At 51.7% G+C, this 22,641-nt stretch overlaps 1 protein-coding gene across 7 annotated transcripts in view; it reads left to right on the plus strand.

Moving 5' to 3' along the window:
- DLGAP4 (DLG associated protein 4) overlaps nt 1–22,641 on the plus strand; it is a 179,938-nt gene that overhangs the window by 74,204 nt on the left and 83,093 nt on the right. For all 7 annotated transcript variants that reach the window (XM_076352238.1, XM_076352240.1, XM_076352242.1 and 4 more), the window contains one exon: nt 21,991–22,084. The gene's annotated coding sequence lies outside the window, so the exon portion shown is untranslated. The remainder of the gene's footprint in view (nt 1–21,990; nt 22,085–22,641) is intronic.

A 22,641-nucleotide genomic window follows, 5' to 3' on the forward strand; every position in this document is an offset into this window, starting at 1 on the left:
GTCCCCCAGGCATGCCCATGGCCTGGCCAGCCTGCCCAGCAGAGCAGGGACTGGGCTGGTGGAGCTTCCTCCGAAGACATCCTTCCCTCGTCCTTCCCTCAGCTTTGTCAAGGCCAAATCGCTCGCTGTACTGACTGGTGGCGTCAGCGCCTGGCCGCAGTGGGGTCTTACCCAGCTGCCCCTCAGCAAAGAAAGCCAGCGCCCACGGACCAGCTCTCCCAGCAGCCAGTCAAGCCCGAGCCCCAGTGCATGGCAGCTCCCTGCCTGGTGCTTGCCAAGGCATGTCCCTTCAGGGCTGGTTCTCCTCGGCCCTAGGCCCATCTTGTTTTTTCGGTTGCATGTGAGTCACAGAGTGAATGTCTCCATGACTTGCCTCTGCCCCTGTTCCTTTTTTTTACTGCCAGCCTATTTTAAGCTGCTTTGCTTTGCACTCCTGGTTGCCTCCCCTTTGTCTTAGCAGTGCCTGCACCTGTTGAATGCAGACAGGTGCACTCTGCCGCTGTAGTTTAAGCTCAGCCTTTTGGTGTTCCCCCCACCTCTCCAAAACCCTCCCCGCACACATCCCCTCCACACCATGCCCGTGGGTGGGTGCATCTCTTGAGCTGAGGCCTTTCCCCTCCCTGGGAGCAGGGGGTTGGGCACCAACATCAGACTAAGGTTCAGGGCTGGGTTGTAGCTTGGGGATGCTGGGGACATGGCCAGGTAAACCATGGGGAACTTTGTGCCCCTCTGCAGAGCACAGGGCTCACACATGAGACAGAAACCCTTGCTGCTGCTTGCACTGGAGCATACTATTGCCCTACAGCATCCCCCCAAAGATTTGCTATAGAAGGTGCCTCTTCATTAGGTCTGTGGTTCCCACCCTTTCTGCCACTGCCGCTCTTCTTTCTCCATCTCTGACAGCACTGCCGTGCCTACGGGGCACGGGAGTGTTCCCTACAGGGCTGCAGGCTCAGGCTGCCCCATCTTGTGCCACAGCCAGCTAAATATGTACGGAGAGCTGGAGTGAGAGCTGCAGCTTGCACCAACACGGGCTGCTGATGTGCCTCTGAGGCAGACAGCGCGCAGGCCCCTGCGGTAGTCATCATGGCCAGAAATGCTGCTTTTTTTTCTGTAACAACAAACGGCATTCACATGAATACAGTGTGCAAATCAGGCACTTGGAGAATCACAGCCAGAGAGTGCAGGTGCCAGAGGACACGGGAAGAAAGCATAGCTGGGGGTGATCCACCCACAGGTGGGCAGGCAGTGGGGTAAGGAGTTAAGATGCAGCAGGCTCCTGCAGACACGAGGCAGCTCTGGACATGGATCTTGTGGGAAAGCAGGGCTGACTCAGCTCACCCCCCTTTCTCCCACCCCTGTGCCTCGTCCTCCTTACAAGAAAAGCCCCGTGGAGCCAAGGTGGACTGATTGAGGGATAAAGGGTGTTAACAGGCAGTAAGCAATGTCTAGCCATCACTCAGTGCTGCTCTGAGACTGTTGTATATCTGGCCAGCGTTTCTACTAGCAGGGCCCCTGCACTGACTGTTGATGCTTTGTCCCACTGTTTGGGGACAATAGGACTTGCCTTTCCCTGGGCCCTGCAGATGCTCATACGTGGGACATTCGTCAGACACAGCAAGCCCCCAGAGACCCAAAACCTGAACCCAGGTACCCTGACCATGGGGAGTTTCTTGTCAGGGGTTCTGATGTCATCCCCAAATTACATGTTTGGTCCAACTCTCCAATCTGGAGATCCCCGTCTGGAGATTTCCAACCCCAAAAGTGACTTCCAGGACCCCTCAGATTTCTTCAAGCTCCCTGCCCATTCCAGGTGAACAGAGTCCTTGTTCGTGAACTTTGGGTCAGCTCTGCCTGGAGCAGGGAGAGCAGTCAGCTCAGCTTGCAGAATGCAGTCTACCCCATAAATTCAGCGGCTTCCCTCCCTTTCTCGTCCTCTGAGTCAGAGTGGCAAGGAGCTCATCTCTGTCACTGGCTCAGCAGAGGCAAAGGCAAGATGCGGCGTTGAGGTCCCATGCCCACGGGTCTCCTCTCCATAACTGAATGTTTGCACAGTCCCCTGATAGGCAGAGCTCTCCAGGCAGGGAGAGCTGGAGGCAATCTGATCTGGGGCTGTTGTAGGAAAGACAGCAGAAGAAATAGCGAGGTATCTCTGGGCTAGTGGCAGCTGACCTGAAACCTTCAATTAGTGCTTGATTGGTGCGGGGCCCCTTGGAGGAACAGGAACTAATTATACTGGAATCTGTCTCTGTATGCAGAGGGACCAGAAAAAACATATTCTTCTACCAAGTGCATCTGTGTCTGTATGAGATGGGTCCAGGTCTACCCCAAAAGCACAGCCTGCTCTGTGGCAGGTTTTCTCCAGCCATCTCCAGAAAAACTCCATGAAGAGACTGTAAGATCTCATGCAGATGGACTGTGTCTTTCCAGACCTGTGGGCAGACAAGTGGAAAGAGCCTCTGATCTCTGTTTTTGGCCTTCGTATGCTGCTGTGTTTAAAAATTTAGCAGCTATAATTTCAGGCACAGCAGGCAAGTCTCTCCATGATGCGATTGGACTAGTCCAACTGAACTCAACTCCCGAGAAAACAGCAGGACCTTGGCTTGGCTTTGGAGATCCCAGACCCCTGGGGATCCCCTGAAATAGCTAGGTTGGAGAAGCCCAGGAGGCCAGACACAGAGAACAGGGAGCAACACCGGCTGTCAGCGGGTGGCCTGGTCCCCTGCCAGCCCCAGTGGCAAACACGGCACAGTTCCACAGATGGATCTGCATTGCTTGGCACGGAGGTTTCATTGCAGCCAATGTCTTTCTAACAGCCGGCTGCAAGGAGCGCTGAATGCAGGTCACACTTTACAGGACCAGGGAGTGGGATCCTGGCATGCAGTGATCTCAAAAAGGATTTAGGGATGAAAGTAGAGGAAGCATTGAATGCAAGATCCCACCTAGGCCAATCCTAGGGGAGTAGAGTCAACCTGCAAATCCCGAGGATGCCAGGCTTGTTTGGACTGTTGAAAGAAAGAGGATGCGACAGCTGTCTATTGATGCATTACTGGGTAAACACTAGAGTAGAGAAGAAAGACAGAGTTCAGCTAAAGGACACAAGACATAGTGTAATGTTTGGAGATGTTCAAGCTGGAAATTCAGACAAAAGCACAAATCAGCACTGTGGGGAGGTGCTGCAGGGAGAGCAGTGCTGTTATGCCCGGGAGCTCCTTACACCTCTCCCCTACAATGTGTAACAGGAATGGAGAGATTGCTCCCTGCCCATACCAGGCCTCTCAAAATCACTGCTAAAGCAGCTGCATTTCTTTCTGGGCTCCATGTTTCAGATGGGACACTAACAAATTGCAGACAGAAGTTGCCTTCCAGAGCAAGAATTAAGATGATTGATCTATTTATTATGTTCCAGGCAGGATAAAGGGTGTCATGGTCAGAAATTACAAGAACCGGCACACAGACAAGGTGTTTGGTCCACATGGCTCAGGAGCATTGCGGAGGACTGACTGCCAGAGGGTAGGGGTTAGGAGATGAGGCTAAACATGGCCATAGGTAGGGGTATGATGGCTTCTTCATATAACATCCTGGCCCAACCCAGGCTGTGGGCTTATTGCAGGTGCAGATGGGTGGCATCCTCCAGCCCAGGTCCCACAGGACCAGGTGTGGGAGCAGAAATGCTCCCTCTGCTCCGCTAGGTCTTCAGACCTTGGACATGGAGGCCACGTTGTGTTATTGCTTCATTAATTCATAGTGCCAGGATGATCATGCTCCAGCAATAATAAATTGCAGCAGTAAGGAGGGATAATTGCAATTAGAACTACTGTGCTGTAATTAGGATGTTTGATACAAAATGGCAGAAGAGGCAGTGCTGATGGCATGGGTGGGTTCACTCTTGAAGCCACGCATGACAGAAGGACCAGGAGGTTCCCCTCAGCATTCATCAGCCATGGAGAGGGCTTGAGGACTTGGCAGGTTCTCCAAAGTGCGCCAAACACCAATCTGCCCTAGATGTTGGAGGGGCCCGGCCCATGTTTCTCTGTCCTGTCACCCACTGGTGACTGTGTCTTCTCCCAACCCTTGCTGTTGGCCTCAGGGAGCAAAGCTGCATCTCTGTCTGAGCCCAGAGACCTAACACCAGCCTGTCTGCCCACAAGGGCTGTGGAGCAGTGGGTGACCGGGGGTTTTCCAGCCCCGGTCCCCACTGGACCAGCCAGCAGTGGCTCCTGCAACATTTGCTCACCAGCTCTGCCACACTACGTTGGCAAGAACTGGCTGCCTGTCCCCTGCCAGCAGTGCACGTGGGCAGTGGAGCATGGGAATGGGCTCCCCTCACCTTGGCTTGGGCACGCCTGGGTGCCAGCCCCAGGCAGAGTGCAGCCAGCTGCTGAGCTCCTCTAACCCTGTCACCCGTCCCTTTGCTCTTCATCAGCACTGGCATCTGCCGGTGTGCCTCAGGCTGCTCCCTTCTTGCCCTGCAGGCATCGCCAGCCTGAGGGGTCTCACCTGTGTGGGTGGTGGTGGTGGAGGGTGCTGTCACTGTACAATTCAGGCACGGACTGAAGGATGCCCCCGTGTTGCACCAGGCAGGAGAGCTGTGAGAAGTGGAATTTTTCAGCCAAAATCTTTTTTTAAGTGGGGAAAAAAACACCTTTTGTTTTTTTAGATCTTCTGGGGAACTCACCTGCCAAACTGAGCAGGTCAAAATCCTTTTTTTTTTTAAGTCAGAATGCTTTATCTCAATATTTTCCTCCACGATGCCTCAGCAGCAGTGTCAGAGTTTCCTTCCATTTTAGTCTAATTTTATGATATTTATAAAATTTCATCAACGCTGGAATTGAAAGCTCTTGCTTGGGCCCAGATAAAATTGTTTTGACTTTCCAGGTTGCTTATCATTTTGATAATTTTAGTGCTGCTCAGCTCAAAATTATTTTTTCCTGGTTTCTGGCTGTGCACCTGCCCCCTTGACCTCTCCCACTGCAGGAAGAGCTGCTGGGGGTGCCAGACATCCCTGGGGCGAGCTCCCTGGGTGAGGGGGTCTTCCCAGCGAACAGCCAAAAGAGACCCTGCACTCGCTGCTGTGCAGTGCCATCCTGGTGTGCTTCAGCAAATACCAGCATCTATCTGCTTTGGTAGTGCATTTTTCCAGGGGAGGAGGGAAGTCACTGGAGATGGATAACTGAAGGTCAGGCAGTGCAGACTGAGGAGGGAGGGTCTTTTGGTGACAAAGCATCAACCTGGGCTTCCACCTCGCTCCTCTCCAGGGCAACTCTTGGGGATGTCCCTTGCATGTGATCCTGCAGGTCCCCTTCTCTCCTGTCTCTTCTTCCAGGGGAGCTGCTGAGCTCCCCATCCTGCAGCATTTGCCTTTACGGCAGTCTGTCTCTCTGTGCAGGCAACAGGGCTCATCTTCTTCCTCCCTTTCTGCTCTAGTTTTACTCTCTCATGTGTTTCTGCAACACTCCCTGTCCTGCCCTCTGCTCCACCTCCTCCGCTTCTGTCCACCCTCCAGCTCGTGAGTACACCAGCTAATTGCCTGGGACACATCCACTGACTCACAGACCCTGCAATACTCAACAGGAAGAACAGAGTAACTGGCGTGACCTGCCCGTTTTGCCTGTCTGGTATCTCCTGGCCCATCTATCCTTTGTGTTTTTCAGGCATCTAAAATAAGAGTCATGTTAATATATCTCTTCCTCCCAGGAGCGTTGGGAGGATTAATTAGTTAATATTTGTACAGTGCTCTGAAGATAAGTGCCAAGCAGGATGATGACAGTAGTAGAAATGGATTCTTTCATCTTGTCTCCTTCCTTTTTTCACTTGGGCTAATGCTAACAGCCAATGTGCTCTTCCTTTGCTAGGTCACCTGGTGGGAATAGTGTTACCTCTCGTTGCAAACCAGGGTGAGGAGATAGTAAATCACCAATGGGGAGTAAATAAAAAAGCAGAGAGAGAAGGTGAAGAAAGCAGCAGGGTTCGGCTCTGGTGGGGTTTTGGCACTCAGCTGCGTGCCATAGCTCTGGGAGGTTGCCACCAGCTTAGGCTAGCTCACGGGGTATGAACTGTGCCTGGGATCTCTCTGGCTTTGGTGGGAAGGGGGATTGCAGCACTGCCCCCTGATATGGAGCCCGACTCATTGACTACCAGCAAATTTGCTACCAGCCAGCTCAGTGGAGACATCTACCCTTTGGTACAGAAGGAGAGGCGAACCCTCCCTGGATGACTCAGGCCAGAAGGGCACTTGACATTTCTCAGGCAGGCAGGGGGTCGATGTCTTACTGTAGATAGGCTGGTGCGAGGCCTCACGTGGCTCTAATCTCCCAAAACCAAGGGAACCTCCCACTGTCATTCCCATCAGGGAACAGGCCATTCTTGTCCCACCGTGAATGTCCCATCCAAGATGTCTCTCTCTCTCTCTCTCATTGTGGGTCTTACCACCAGCCAGGGTAGGTTTCCACATCCCAGCCTCCCTGCTCTACTGGTCAGTCTGTTCTCCTGACTCCTTTCCTTGGCTCTCCAGCTCAAGAGGTTTGGTTTTGCTTTAAGCCTGCCTTTCTCATAAAACCCACATAGCAAAGACGAGAACAAGGGGCTGAGTGGGAGACACGACTCCACACTTTTTGACTGGCATGTTGGGAGAGCTGGCCCCTTCCCAGGAGCTAGAGATAAGACATGCCCAAAATGTAGAACAACTCTGTTCTCTGGGCTCACACTCCTACGGGAGTGGTTTGGGTCTGATACGGTGGCAAGGAGAGCTGGAATAAGAGTGGAGGACACTGCTGGGACAGACATTTCCTGAGCACAGCAGGACATCATGATGCTCATACTCCCTTCACGGTGTGACCTGCTCCAGAGACTGCCAGACAGCGCTGCAGCTGAGCCCCACTGCACCTGGGTTGCTGGGGCACGCTCCCACCTTCACTCCTCCTTCCCCCACCTTGGCTGCGCCCAGACCTAAACCACCCTGAGGACAGGACCCATGCAAGAACAGCACTTGATTTTCTGCACACCACGTAGGTGCAGGTGCTGGGGAGAGGGAGTCTCCTGAGTCTGTGCTCAGAGTGGCTGGGTTGACCATGCCGCTGCCCCTGCGAGCTCAGGGCTGGTGCTGGGCAGTCCGGGTCTGCGCTGGGCAGCCAGCAGCTGCCCCAAATCTGGAAGACTGGGATGGCACCTCCACTGCATCGGGGAAGGGGAGGCCTCAGGTACCAACAGACTGCAGCACTTGGACCCCAGCGGCCACATGCTGCGGCCCTGCTTCACTGGCCGATATTCCTCGGGCAGTGGGGCTTTGGTAGCTGAGATTTGGTGGCTGGGTCTTGTTAAAACTGTGTGGTTTTGGACACGGTGGCCATTTGGTCCAGGATGCTTATTGTCATTTTTACCACAATCTCTCTCTGGAATGGCCAATGCTCTTCACTTACCAAAACCACACTTTCTTATGGAAAACGAAGCATGATTTTCTCATGGAAAGAATGAGATTTTTCTTGTGCAGAGTGGTAGTGCAGGAGACTCTTTCACCCACAGGGCCCTCTTTTTCTTCTTTATTCCAAACTATGCAAAAGGGAAACAAACTGCAGTTGTTTCACCAAATTTCTTTCAGTCATCCATGCCAACTGGTCCCAAAAGCAGCCAGCTCTGGGGAGGATCACAGCAGCTATCCCCGTCCTGGAGCAATACAAGGGAAGCTGAGGCAGAGCTTCCCTGCCTGAGTAGGACAAGTCCAGCATGTTGGGCAGCAGGACTGAAATTTCAGGCTAGAGAATTCCCACCAGCTGTGCCCCAGCCCCGGCTCCATCTCATTGTACATCGATAGTGGATGAGCTCTGGCTTTGTCTGGGCTGGGGAATACATGTTGTAGCTAGTGATGTTAATTAAGCGGTAACTAGACTGATGGAGATTTATTTTCAGGCTGCCTGCTAGAAACTGGTTGTACACATCTGGGAAATTGAAAATTGACCTCCTGCTCCTTTCCTGTCTTCTCCAAAGCAACGGTTAATTATTGTGGTAGCCTGCAGAAGCTATGGGGTAGGCTCCTCCACACAGTGCTCCCTCGGGGCCACCCAGACAGGCCTGGCAGGAAGCATGTCTTCAGCCTGGCTCTTGAGCCTGGTCTTCATCTCCCTCCATCCCTGATCCTGATCCAGGCGATCAGCCCTGAAGCTGGCTGGGGGTGGTCTGGGGTGGTCTCCCAGTGCCCCTTCCTTGCCTTTCTCCCACTCCCAGCCTGCACAGCCCCAGGGAGAGGGAGGCTGCTCATGGGTGTGGAGATCTTTAAGCCTGGAAAAGGGGGGATGTGGTCAGCGCGGGGGGCAGATAGGGCAGCTCTGGTCTCAGCTCATCACTCAGGGCATGCAACACTACATTCCTGGGAGCTTTTTCCACAGTGGGGACCACAGGAGCTGGCACTGGGCAGAGTTCAAAAGACTGGAGGTCTCTCCCTGTCTCTATGACTGACCTTCCCTATCCTATGCCTCAGTTTCCCCTGAGTGACGGTGATGGTTTGAGTGAGGGTGATGGTTTCTGCACTTAACAGGGTTCACCCTTTTGCTGCAGAAGAGGCCAGCAGCACTCACTCCAGAACCAGTGGCTCCAGTTGACAGGATGCTCTGTTTTTCCAGATCTGTGCAAGGTGAACTACTTGCCATGTTTTCCTCCATCTGGCTTTGCACACAGTCTTACTCTCTATCCATGCATTGCGCAGCAGGCTGGAGCGTGGAGCCACTGGACTCTTGAGACATGCTTGCCTGCATGGAGCTAACTGGGCTCTGCTGGGCCACCCTGGGGAACTCCCCTGTCTCCTGGGCTGGGTGGGCTGTGATTCCCTCAGGTGGGACCAGACCCGCGCCCCACACTGCTCCCTGTTTGCAAGAAGGCAGATGATGCCAAAGGGGTCCAGGCTTGGAGAGAAGCAGCAGCTGCCTGGAAAAGCACCAAAGGGTTTTACAGCCTGTCTGGCTTAGCGCTGGGGCTACAGGCTCCATCTGCTCCCTGCCTCAGTCAGCAGCCTTGGCCAGCAGCAGAGGGGAGGCCTGCATGGGGAGAGGGGAGAACAAGCGGCACTTCGCTTTTAGGTACTCTTAACCCTTGAGTTGCAGGTGACCTGCAAACAAAGCCCACAGCCCACACACAATCTCCTGGTTAGTGCCAAAAACCAGCACAGCAGTTGCCCATAATGGTTTTATAATCTGCTTTCTTTAAGATGACTGTTCCCACAAGAAAGGAAAGGGAAGACATGATTAATTTTCATTAGCCTTGTAAATAATAAGCTTGTTTCCGCTAGTATTGCCCTGTAATTAGGGCTCTGATTCCAGGGCCCTGCAGAAGGAAGCTGAGATTTGCTGGTGACTCACGGGAAGCCAGGCCAGCCTGGACATCCCACCCAGAAAAAGGAAAGTGGCTGGGGCCCCCGTGGAGAGACAGAGCTTCCCCTCACTCCAGAGGGGAAGGGAGCAAGGGACAGCAGTCCTCTGAGGGGAGAGGGAAAAGCCCACACGAAGGGAGTGTAGATTGAGGTTTGCACATCTTCATTATTCAAATGAAAACGAAAGCAAAACTTCTGGTTCAGGGCTGGATGTTGAATATGGATGTAGGATGGTCTCAGGAGGAGTTCAATGACATAGAGGTGAGGTGGGGAAGGAGCACCTGGGTATTTGCATTGAATCTGGGGCTGAATGACCTACAGCCGCCACCGCCCAAGCACACAGCTTGTGTCCAAAGCACCGCGGAAACACCCACTCTTGAACCATGGAGTGAACAAGCCTCTGCAGCTGAGAACAACACTGTGTCTCTGTGAGAGGGACCTCACAATGGTGATGTGTGATCTTTTGGGTAGATATGTGGTTGGGGGGGCGGGGCTCAAAACTTCAGATGAACAAGAGGGGAATTTTTGGAGCCTCCATTTCAATTTTGGTGCCTGCTAAGCAAAAACATTTCCGTTTTTAATCTGAAAATGTTGTTTTGATATATTTTAAAGAAAGAGTGATATTTTACAACAAAAAGATTGAACAGTTTAAAAAACCCAAAACAACCGAAAAAAGTATTTTACTGTAGACCCCCAAAAAATGGTCATGCTGATCCCAAAACACTTTTCTTATGCCAATTCCTTGGGAAAACCAAACAAAAATTTAATTGCAGGAAAGCCTGGAAGAAGCAATTCTTTCCTAAGTTTAGCAAGAAACTGAAAAATTTCTGTGTGTGCAGCTCCCCTGCCCTGGTCTCTGGGAGCTGTACCATCTGCAGTGTGACCTTCCCTTCTCAAAGCTCCTGTCTCTCTCACCAGAGAAAGGAAGGACCATGTGCTCCTCCAAAGAGGCTGTGTGCGAGGTAGACCTCGAACCCAGCTCGGCTTTGCCCAAGCTATGAAGGCCAGGGCTGGAGCCTCATCCCCGCCCTGGCACAGGTGTGTGGAGCCCGTGGCACAGAGGTTTGCACGGAGGAGTTTCTGGTTGTGCCACATCACACCGCTTGTGCAGGATCATGGCAGAGCTGCGGGGAAACAGCCTCATCCAGAGCAACTTTCTCTTCTGCTGGTTGCTGCCCCATCCCTAAGCTGCCTGATCCATGCCCCTACCCCAGGCACCCAGGGCACAGCAAAGGAGCATGGCCTGGGACACTATGTCCTTCATCACTATGTCCCCAACTCAACACCTTCTTTCTGACAGGACAAGACTTGGCCCTACCCTACCATAAACCCTATGCCAAGCAGTGGTGCCACACTCACCACAAACTCTTCTGTTCTACCCCCCAGGGAACATATATTTCACTGCCACTCCAATTTTATTTTTCCATAGTTTTACCTAGGTCGCATTATACCCTTCCTTGCTGTAGGCTGGATCTTATACTTCTGTGTGCCCCAAAATGCCTACCCGCCAGGACGTGTTTGGATACAGGGTTTTGGCTTAGCCTGAGATGGAGGTGGCAAGTGAATGACTCTCGAGCAGTATTTGGTAGCGCATGATTCATTCCCTTCACCCAATGTATTGTTATTGCTTGGAACCAGACCTCATATCTGAGCATCATGTTTCCCAGTTCCATTGTTCCCCCAGGGGCAGAGGTTGCAGGATATTAGGCCAGAGCAGAGGTGACACAGCCACCTTAATAGACACGTGCAGGGAACTGTAGTTGGAGAGTTTAATGACTTCTAGGAGAGCAGCACTGGTTTTATTGCAAGGGGCTGATGGACGATCACTTCCCACCATGCAGCAGCATTCAGAAAGCATGTAGGTGGCAGAAGGGTTATCAGTGCCAGAGACAGGAGGGCCTTCAGCTGGTCTGCCCTGCGGTGTGGGATGGTGCTCAGCCCATCTCACCCAGGGCAGCTGCACAGTGTCAGGAGGCTCATGGCTGAGCAGCAGCACTTTGTCCTGGCCCAAAAAATTCACATGGGAAGAAATAAAGAGGGACTCGTGGGAATGAGATCTGGGAAACAGTGCATGCCTCAAAGCAGGGAACTGCTGCTTTGGTTACTCTTCTCCCTAACACAAGGACAAAGCATCACGGAAAGTGATCAAGGTGGGATCCTTTTTCCACAAGCAAAATTCACCTGTAGAACTTGCTGCCATGAGATATCAGAAGCACAAAGCTAAGGAAGTTTCAAAAGAGAAAAAAAAAGGCTGAAAAGGATGTGGATAAGCAGAATGTCACTGCCTACAGGAAGGGAAAGCTAGTCTTTGGGTCCTCTGGAAAATGCAATTTCCAGGATACCACCAGTACGGGGCACCGCCAGGAATGCCTCCATCCTGGCAGCACACACATAATCCCTCCTTGGGCTTGCGAGGTTCTCCATGACCTCTGTGTGCTGCTCAGAGCAGTGTGAAAGTCATACTGTCCAGCTCAGGCAGCCTGGGAGGTGAACTGCAAAGCCAGGCAGGAGCCACCGATGAAGGGCACATCTTCCCCAATTTCAGCGTGCAAGGAGATGCACAGCTTCAGCAAGGCAACAGCCAGTTGTGGCTAAACACTACCGGAGTCAGGAAAATAGTCATCCTGGGTTGGGGTGACCCCCTATTTTACAGCCACCCAAAAGTCTGAGAGCAGTAAGTGGCTTCTCTGCTGGGTGCTCATCCCTGGTGTGGGCCAGGGACGAGGAGGACCTGTGCCATGCTCAGCACATGAGCCCGGTCCTACAGCCTCCACAGGAGGAACCTCCTGCCGAAGAACTAAGACACAGCCCCTTCTGGGAACAGTGTTTTCCCAACCTAGCAGATGCAGCAAAAACCCTTCTTGAAAGAGCTGTTTGCTAAGGAAAAAACAATTGGCACGCTAATTAAAAGTGACTGATTAAAGGGCTGAAAGGGAATTACTCATCTTGTTAAAGGCAGGCACCTGCAGAGTTCTTCTTGCTATCAGAGCAACAGCATCCTCCATACCACAGAGAGGACACCGCTGCTCAGCAGCGGCAGGCGCGTGAAGCAGCCCTGATCAGCGTAGCACGTCCTCTCATCCAGCACAAATCTGCAGCCACCAGCCCAGCGCATCCCGAGGAGCCGCAGCAAATTGATCCACCACAAAGCAGTGCCAGTCAGTGGCTGTTGGTATGACAGCAGGCAGCACAGCGCAGCACAGCGCACTGCAAAACAGCGAGCGCCATGGGCCAGGCTAGTCAAACACAGCATGACCCGCTCCCAGCCACGCGACCCGAGCAGCACCACACGCAGAGGGGTGTATGCACGCGCACATGTCCCCTCTCTTTCTGGGCTGGCTATTCTCTTTTAGCACCAGCGTGCTCTGCCCTTACTTGAGTTTGCCACAGACAGCTTCGCAATGTGCTTCATCTTTTCCATCCCTTGCAAAGATGCAGCCGGTGGCCACGTCAGAGCAGGGCTCAGGCGAGAAGCACAGAGCAGAGACCTGCCCCAGGAAGGTCCAAGTGTTTCTGCCTCAGTGGCACCCAGTTAGGTGATGCAGATTATCCCAGATGTCATGCCAGGAGCTTTGCCGGAGCACTCAATAGCACAGTGGGTCGCCAGAGCCGATGAAGGGGCAAGGCTAAGGGCTTCTCAGTGGGAGCTACGCAAGCATGGGGCTTTCTGACATGAATGGTTGTGTGGCAGACCTGGTTTAGGGATTTTTTGCTGAGATTTTGAGTGGCCGTATCAGGTTGTGTTCAATCCCAGAGACAGATGCTGCTCTCTATCTCTTGTTAGCCTGAGCAGAGAAGCAGTGTCAGGGAGGGAGAGCAAGGAGCAGTGGCAAGGACAGATCGTTCAGGTCTTCTCTGCCACAGGAGAGTAGGTCTTCCTCCTGTGGGGCTCAGTGAGCATGGTCAGGACACAGGCACTTTGCAGCAGGAAGCCCTTTCAGATCCCCACCAGGACCAGGCTCCTCGGTTCGCTGGGTGAGGAGAGCAGTGAGAAGAGCCACTGCAGAGCCACAGGCTGGGAACAGGCTGGGCAGCAGAGGAGGCGGCTCCAAGCCAGCTCCTCTGGCCTTCTCTTTGCTCTGTAGCCACATTTCAGCTCTGGCTGGCTATCCCACCTGTGCGATCAAACCCTGTGTCCTCTGGCTTTGCGTGACTGGCCAAAGGTTAAAATAAGAATCAGCAGAGACAGTGAGCATGTGCCAAACCATGGCTGAATGTAAGTGCAGCTGTAGGCACAGGGGAATCTGCTCTTCTTTGGCTTTGGGTCAATGTGCCTCTGTCCTTTTCCACAGTCATGCATAACCTTCTTGGAAAAACCTCTTCCAGTTGCACAGCCACCACTGCAGCCCATGTCCTGCCTAGGCTTGGGCCGTAGCCAAGAAGTCTGTGGTGCCCTAAGCCTGCCCTGCAGTCCCCAGAGGGGTTTCACCTCATCCCCTCTCCCCTGGCTCAAGCCTGGTTCTGCTGCACTGGTGAGCAGCTAGCGCAGATCCCTTTCTTAGCCTGGACCATCAGCAAGAGGCTGGAGGCAGCTGTTTGTTTTCCTTGCATGCCTGGTGTTACCGCTGGCAGTGTTCACACCTTCCTTCTAGGTCAGGCAGGTGGTAGCTTGGAAGGAACATGGACTTTCTTGGAAGAGGTGATGTCCAGGTGCCAGAGCATCACCAGTAATGTTCTCCCATAGGGCCAGACGCTCTCTCCCCTGGCCTCAGCTCAGGCTTTAGGGGGGGGGAAAAACCTGCAGGAAAGGTGAAAACTATCATGGGAAAGCATTCACCACATGAGAAAGACTGAGAGCTTCCCACTGGCATTGAGGTGCTGTCCGTAGGATGGACAGGTCAGCAGGGGTCACCTGGGGTGGTGGCCTGTCTGTGGCCCATGCCAGGTTCCTAGGAGAGAGCCAACAGGCTGGGCAAGTGCAGCTGGTGTTTCTCCTCCCGCTCCCTGAGCCGAGCTGTACCTGCGTTCATGCATTTCCCAGCCCTTCACAGACTTTCTCCCATGCTGCTGGCTGCATCTCAAAGCAGGGAGTCCACCCTAGGACCGATGAGCAGGGGGATCCCACACCTCTCCACAACACCCAGCTGGAGCAGGGGAGTTCCTCACTGCCTTACCTGGCCCAATAGAGGGTCTGGCATTTGCCCCCTCCTGTCCATGGGACTGAGCAGTACTGGGATGACTTGTCCATCTGATGCTGTTCTGTGTCTGTGGTACTCCCAGGGCTATTTTTAAGGAAGAAAAAAAAAAAAAAAAGCCATAAATCTGGTCTGTCTCCTGGAAGAGGTAAGCATGAAATCAGGGGCCCTAAACATGTGCAAGTGTCCCATTTATCACAGTGTCCCAAACCAGAATTACAGTCACTTTTGGAAAGGTAATAGCAACCAAGGCAGAAATCCCTGAATTTCTTTATCCTTCAGGTCTCAGAACTGCATTTGAACTAAACATCTTGGGAAAAACCTCCCAGGTGACTTGAACTTTTGCCCATGATGGAGAATGCACTGCTACGCTCAGCGGAGCATAGTCCTTTTAATGGCCAATTGCTCTTTTTTATTAAAAATAAAACCTTTCTTTGCTTGTGGTCTAGAGTGAACCATCTTCAGCTGCCTGCCCCTGGATGCCCAAGGGGTCCTGGCTGCAGCGATGAAGAGCCCTCTGTTGTCAGCCTTTTAAGGACTGGTGGTCGGCAGTTAAGTTGCTTGTGTTCCTGGTGTCTCCCGGTGTGACCCACATCGTGCAGTCCTTGTGGCTTTTCTCTAAACCATCTCCAGTTTATCAACATCCTCCCAGATACCGAGGTGCCAGAAAAGGACCTTTCTTCTAGTAAGATACTGTCCATGCCACACACAGGCCCTGCTTCTACTGCAGTGTCCTTCACTGATCAAGGCAGAGTCTCATTTTAACCATCATTTTGTACAGATATCTTATGTCCAGCTGTTTAGCCACCATGTCCCTCAAGTCCATCTTGGAGTCATACTAGGATGCAGTTCTCAGCTCAAGTCTCTCCCTTTAAGTTGCTCATAACAAGGCAACCTCTTTTCCATGCATATCACAAAGATGCTTGCAGAGCTGGCTGTGAGGCTCACCAGGATGAGCTGGTGAGTTGTGGAAGGCCCCATACATTCTCCATCTTCTGCTTCCTCTGCTAGGACACAGATCTGTAAGCTTTACAGGTAGATAAGACTCAAAAAGCTGACCTTGCCCACCATGACAATGTCCCTCTTTGCGCCCTCATTCCTCCTTAAAGGTGTTGATTTTAACAGTCCAATTATGTGATGCTCCTAGCCAGGTTTCGGGAGCACAACTAGGTCAAATTCGTGTCCAGAGTGTATTATCCAGGCTCCCTGGCATTGATGTGAAGGCAATTAAAGAATTTCTTCTCTTCAAGTCCCTTGCTGTCTGGACCAATTTTATTCTCAACATCATGATGTCACGCTAATGGAGGCTGCTCAGTCCCTCCTACTGGCCCTTCTCCTTCATTGTTTCATATCCTACTGGGTCTGTCCCACACCCTCCTTGCTCTCCATGCCCTCAGAGGAAGGTCTTCCAGCATGAACAGCATCTCCTGCACCACTGCAGCACGCTGGACCATGCCAGCTCACACCCTCACGCTGCCAGCCTTCTTTCACAGCCGCATAAGCCGCCTTCTTGCAGAGGCACGCAGATAACCCAGCAGAGCCTCCCGCATGCCCTACCCCACTACTGCCCTCTGCACACCCAGGAGCTCTTGCCTGTGAGGTGCATCCTTAGTGCAGATTAGTGAATCTCTCCTTAGCAATTACAGGCTACCCAGCCTTGTGGACACCCAGTGTATCTGGGCCCTGGGGAAGGAACATGCCACCCCACTGGTCAGTGGTATCCCTCAGTAAGAGCATCCATCTTCCCTGCTGGGTTTCACTGCGGGCGTGATTATCTCACTGCGTGGACCAGAGAGGCTCAGTTCTGCTCCACCCAGCTCCATCTCCCATTCCTCCACCGGGAACCTCAGAACTGTTTTCTTCTGCTCCCATGCTAAGAATTGGTAACCTCCACCCATGGTGAATGTGTCCCCTCCTCTTGTCTCTGGTGCTGCTGACCTACCCAAGCTTCAATCTCTAGTCAGGCAGAGCAGATCCTAGTTGTCTGTGTGTTTATTTAGTGAATTAATGACACAAAATTTAATATAAGATCTTATCAGTATTTCTTTCAAATGAAACAGATTTCAGTCACTCAAACTCATTCTCTCCAAAGTCTTTCTCCTTCATGTACTCGCAAGCTCCAAGGCTTATGTCCAGGAGGTCTTGCCAGGTTCACCTGTGTACAAAATTAAAGAATAAGAGCACTGCTGTTGGGTCCCCACTATGTCTCTGAGGTTCCTCTTGATTGACAATGATGTGGGGTTTGGATCGGTCTTTTATACCCTCTAGGAGTCAACAGTCACAATGGGTGGATCTTTTGCCTCAACCTCTTGCTTGCTTCAGCTTCCATAAATCTTACGCAAGATTAGTGTGCATTGTCTTTGTGTTCAGGGTACCTTCCTGTCGGGACAGCAGGAAGAGGAACAGCACATGCAATGTGCTGTAACCTTGTTTCCCTCCTCTCATGACCCGAATGCAACTCTTCTGCTGACAAGTCATCTGTGCGGGGACCTTTGCAGAGCACCAGCCTTCTGGGCTTGGAGAGAGGAACATGTTCCTCACGGTTCAGCAGGACTTTGCCACTCTTCCCACCTTTGCTCAATTGTTTCCTCTGGTGCTTTCACACACATATTTTTCCATTCATAGCTCCTTCAGAAGAATCTTAATACTGGCTACAAATCTCTTCAGTTACGAACAGCCATATCTCATCTGTGCTCTCCACAGCATCCTTTTTTCCTTTTTTGAATGTGAGGCAGTGATAGCTCTCAAATCAAGCCCCAAGCATCCTTCATACAAAATTTAATTCTTTCTGGGAGACCCAAAGGACCTTAATGTATTTGTTTTATTCAGAGAAATAGTTATGAGATTAGAGGTACAAGAACACACATATATTTATTTTCATTATTTCTGTTGCTAGATTTGCACAGAATGATGCTATGGCCTATTTCATAAAGGAGAGCATGCCAGAGGTTTGTAATGACTATACCTGAACTTACAGTCTCTAAATCTAACTAGCAGAAGGAACTCAGGAGGAGGGGAACATTGCATTCAACAGCGCTTGCCATCACTGGGAGCCTGCACGTCCGGCTGTGCTCTTCACCCATTTCTTACTGCCCCTGTGCTGGAGCTACTCATCCCCTCCGTCCCTGCGGACGTCCCTACTGTGCTCGTAGGATCTTCACTCAGGCTCACAGCCTTTCTCCTGTACCAGAGCTCTGGATCCGACATGGGGCCAGCTGTGAAATAGGGAAGCCCTGGCAGGTCACTTTGCCGGTTCCCTGACACGAGGACTTCATTTCTTCTCAGGTTTAACAAGAAGCAGACATGGGCAGTTTGCTGAGGGTCTTTCAAGTTTGGAAGAGAAGCAGAAAGTCCCTGCTGCAGGAGGTGAGGGACCGGCCAGGGAGGGACCTCCCTTTCTCACACAGACCCAGCCCAAAATGCTGCTTTTTGAGCCTGTAACATTCCACAATATTTTCACTAAAATTAAATCCCAGCACCATCTGCACCTTTCCAGGAATGCCTACCATGGGTACTCTGCTTGCCTTGCTCTGCTCAGGTTGTGGCCACACCAGTGTGGCCCCAGGAGTGGCTGGCTGGACCATCCTGCCCTTCACGTCATGCTGCCATGCAAGCAGGCTGTGCTTTCCACTGCTCAGTCTCATCGACTTCATCTGGAGACCCCATGTTGTGGTGTAACCCGGCAGGCAGCTAAACACCACACAGCCATTCGCTCACACCCCCCCTTAGTGGGATGGGGGAGAGAATGAGGGGGAAAAAAGAGTAAAATTTGTGGGTTGAGATAAAGACAGTTTAATAGGACAGAAAAGGAAGGGAAAATAATAATAATAATAATGATAAAAGAATATACAAAGTAAGTGATGCAACAATGCAATTGCTCATCACCCACTGACCGACGCCCAGCCAGTCCCCGAGCAGTGGTCACCACCCCCCGGCCAGCTTTCCCCAGTTTATGTACTGAGCATGACGTCCCATGGTATGGAATGTCCCTCTGGCCAGTTGGGGTCAGCTGTCCTGGCTGTGCTCCCTCCCAGCTTCCCTCTGAAAAGTCCTTGGCTAGTGTAAGCACTACTTAGCAGCAACTAAAACATCGGTGTGTTATCAACATTATTCTCATTCTAAATCCAAAACACAGCACTGTACCAGCTGCTAGGAAGGAAATTAACTCTATCCCAGCCGAAACCAGGACACCCCAACAGGCAATAGGATCCTTTACTCAGAGTTGCCTCATTCTGTCACTTAGCTGCAGTCATCTCTGAGGTGGCAATACCAGGGATCATGAACTCCAGATCAGTCTCTTCAAGGTCTTCTCCAGCCACACTTCAAGTCCAACAGAACCACATGGGCTACAGAAGGGCAGGTTGTGGCCCTCCTCTCCTAGACCAAGGCTCGAAGGAACAATAATCATGAGTTGATTCTCCAGTGAGGTTTGGCTGCAGAGCATCAGAGGCCCTAGCTCACCAAAAGTGTCTTGAATCATGCGGGGAAGGGACATCAGTTCATCAGCAGGACAGCCCTGAGCAAACAACAGCATGGGATCATGCAGACCACCCTGGAACGACCTTTGGCAGCTTCCTCCAGCATCCTGTGCCTTCGTTGCCTGGAAGCTCAGGGACCCCAGCTTGCCCCCTGCTCCCCACCATTCCCTTTGGTCTGCAATCCACTTGCCTGAGGTTACACCACCTCTCATAGCAGTGTGTGTCCTTCCACATGTTGTCTTCAATCCCACCCCCTCCACGCAGCAGCCATGACGTGAGCGAGCTGCTCCTGAGAATGGAAGAAAGAGGGGGATGATGGAGGTGGATTGCTGGTAGTTAACGTAATGTAATTGTGCTGGTCGCACAATTGTTCATTTGCATTTCCTTGGGGTGTTGATGCTGATATTAATTAAAGGTAATTATAGCACTGCTTTCTCAGTGCAACAGTAGCATGCAAAGACAAAAGCAGTATTACAGACAAAAATGCTTCTTCCTCCAGAGCTTCAATGGCATCATTTATTTTGAGAAATCTGCTAGGTGAGTGGAGACCTGGAGCCCAGGCACTGCTCCTCCCACCCATCAGAGTCACTCTGTGCCAAGGGGTCCCAGGACTGGCACCATTCCTAGAGGTACTCCAGGATACCCTGAGAATGCTGGTGACAGACACAGACATGATGGGTGATGGTAGTACTGAACAGATACTTCCAGCACAAAGTAGCTACTGGTGGTGATACAGGATGCTGGGCACTAGTGGTGGATACTGTAGGTAGCACTAGCCATGGATACTGGCTGTGCTAATGGCTGTTGCAGGCTCTACATGTCTGGATTACTGTCTCAGACCTAACTCAACTCACTAGTAGCTGGAATTCACTTTTCATGTGGAGAGATCTATGAAAGGGTTGGATGGTGTTAGTGCAATTACTGCTGCATGGCCATCTGCAGCACCCAGATTCATCATACCTCATCTATTATTAATGTTATATTTAGTGCTGACCTATTGGCAGCAACCCCATTGACATCTCTGAGCACAGGAATGTCTGAGCTTGGGATGTGGAATTGTCCCTTGTCTTCAAGAGCTGATGCCTCCAAAACAGAGGTCTCCTTGGTTAGGTGTAGGTGGAAGCATGTTTGCTGTACCTCGTGGATAGAGCATCTGTCTCTGGTTTTCACAGCTGAGTACCCATCAGCAGCAAGAAACTCAAAAAGAAGTGTTTTGGTGTAGAAGACAGGTGAGCTCTGGGGACATATGTGACTGCCCTGTCTAAACAACAGCTGTCTCCTGCTCGGCTTTCCCAGGGCGTGTGCCTTTCCTTTAACCATTTCCTCTGCATTGTTGGGGTTCAAGTGGTACAGAGCTAGCAGGAAGATGAAGAGGGTTTGTACCGGATTTAGGAGGGCAGTCTTCTGATCTTTCCAGGCTTTCCATTCTTCGGTTTGTTGGGATATCCACCGTGAGAGTCTCTGAATGCCTCTTGAACACCAAGTCCTCTTATTCTCTGCCTGCACTGTATCTGTCCATCTATCTAGTCTTTGTTTCCTTGGGACAGATTATAAGAAGGGCTGTTGAGCATGTTTGGAAGGAAACACGGTGCTTCTGTCATAACTCACGCATATGTTGCACCTGGGATGTCTGTAAAGACCCCCCCCACGCATGAGTTAACCTGGGGAGAAAACCCGTCTTGCTGGGTGGTGGCAGGGTGAGAGAGCAGGATCTTGTGGGCACTGCAGTGCCCATCTCTCCTTTCTGGGGACAAAGAGCTGCTGTCTTATCACTGGCACTAGGGCACGAGTTTGGTCTTCCTCTGCTTCACCAGAGAGGGAGTCAAACCCACCACTCAGATCCAGCCTTCCATACATCCTCCCAGTCAAGAAACTGTTGTTCGCCTATTTTAAAGCCCCCTTGAGCTCTAGGCAGGCCTTCTCAAGACCTGGATGGCCGCCTCTGTCCAATTAGGAATGAAAAAAAATACCATCATAGGAAGGCTGACTCCTCACTTTGAGATACCATGCCATTCCTATCCCTTGCTTCTCAGCAGTGAGAGGCTGAACTCCCCAGATTGTCCCAGCACCATGCCTGCATCTTCTCAGTGCAGAAGAGAAAACATGCACACACACACAAGCCTACCTTGGAAATTAATTGATGTAAACCCCAAATAATATCTAATCTCACTGATAAAATAATTCAGGCTGTGTTTTCTGTTGTGATGCATAGGGTTTTGAGGACATTAAGAAACATTGGGGTTTTTCCCCATATTTACTTACTTTACTTTTCATACAGGGAGCATTTTTTTTCAGTTGTTTGCAGTGTAGCTGATGGTGAATGACAATGAAGAAAGAGCACAACATTTTAGCTGCAATACTGTAGCACTGTGACCAGGCGGAAGAGATTTACAGTGTGAGCTGCTCAAGCAGAAGTCTGATGAGCAGCATTGGTAGGTGAGAGTAAGACACAGATTTTGGCAGGTGTATAGCTAGGACACACCAAAGGTAACTGGCTGCCATCTGCCACCCCGGTTCTGGGGTTCATCCCCAGGATTGTCCTTCCTGCCTTCAGACTCTGTTCTCCCAGGGCTCAGAGCGAAGTGAAACAGCCCAGAAGATGAGGCACAGAGGGCTACAGAACCACCCCTGCTCAGGACAGTAAGCTCCTGGCATGGCCAAGAAACAAAGATACAGCCATGGGCAGCAAGGGGGTTCCTTGAGGGATTATTTCATGACAAAGAAACAAGGGGAGGAAAGTCAAAGAGCACTTTCCCACAAAGGGGCTGGCCCCAAGCCCTGTGCCCCCGAGCAAGGAGCCCGGGCATTTTGCATGTTCTCCTCCCCACCTAGCTGATTTCCACTCCGTCCTTTCAGTCCATGTGCAACACAGAGGGACATGGGACCCACTTCCGCATCTTCCCCCGCTCCCATGGGTATTGCCTCTGCCTCTTTACATAGGATGCTTTCTCGAATTTGCCTTGTGCCTTTGCTAGGACTTAATATATATACCATTTTCCCTTTTCTCTCTGCCTGGCAGGTCTTCATGAGGGACAGCTCTGGAGCCCAGAGGGACGCAAGGTGCACAGGATGCTGAATCTGGCCTAGTCCCCAAGCCCAGCAATCTGTGAGAGGTACAGTATGGCCCAGGGGTGACTTTGGGGCTCTACAGAAACAGCCGAGGAGGGGGGGGACGGGATGGACAGACACGGCTGCGTGCTTGTGGTACGAGGGGCAGCAGAGCAGGAGGGAGAGGGAGGCTGGGGAAGAGGAGCTGGAGAGGGTGTTTCAATGACAACCCTCCCTCCATCTAGTAGTGAATCCTACAACACGCCCATCACTAAAATAAAGTTATGAAATCTAATACCAATTGCTATAGTAACGTCACGCCTCCACGCTGACCTAGTTTGAGACAAAGGAAGTGCTCCCACAGCTTTGCACACACAGGAGGCTGCAGACGAGTCTCAGTCTGTTCTCTGGAAAGAATGACAGAGGGAGCTGCTGGTTTTTCCCCACCTGCTTCCCCTTGCCCCAGGACCCTCAGGCAACATGAGCTGCTTTGTCTCAGGCACTGAGCAAATCCACTGCCAGACACCATCTCCATCCTGCATTCCAAACGCAGGCAGGGCCCACCTAGCTTCATCTGGACATTTAGGCAAGGGGAACATCTGCCCTAGAGCAAAGCAACATC

This window comes from Aptenodytes patagonicus, chromosome 14 (genome assembly GCF_965638725.1).
Source record: "Aptenodytes patagonicus chromosome 14, bAptPat1.pri.cur, whole genome shotgun sequence".
In the NCBI taxonomy this organism is placed as follows: domain Eukaryota; kingdom Metazoa; phylum Chordata; class Aves; order Sphenisciformes; family Spheniscidae; genus Aptenodytes; species Aptenodytes patagonicus.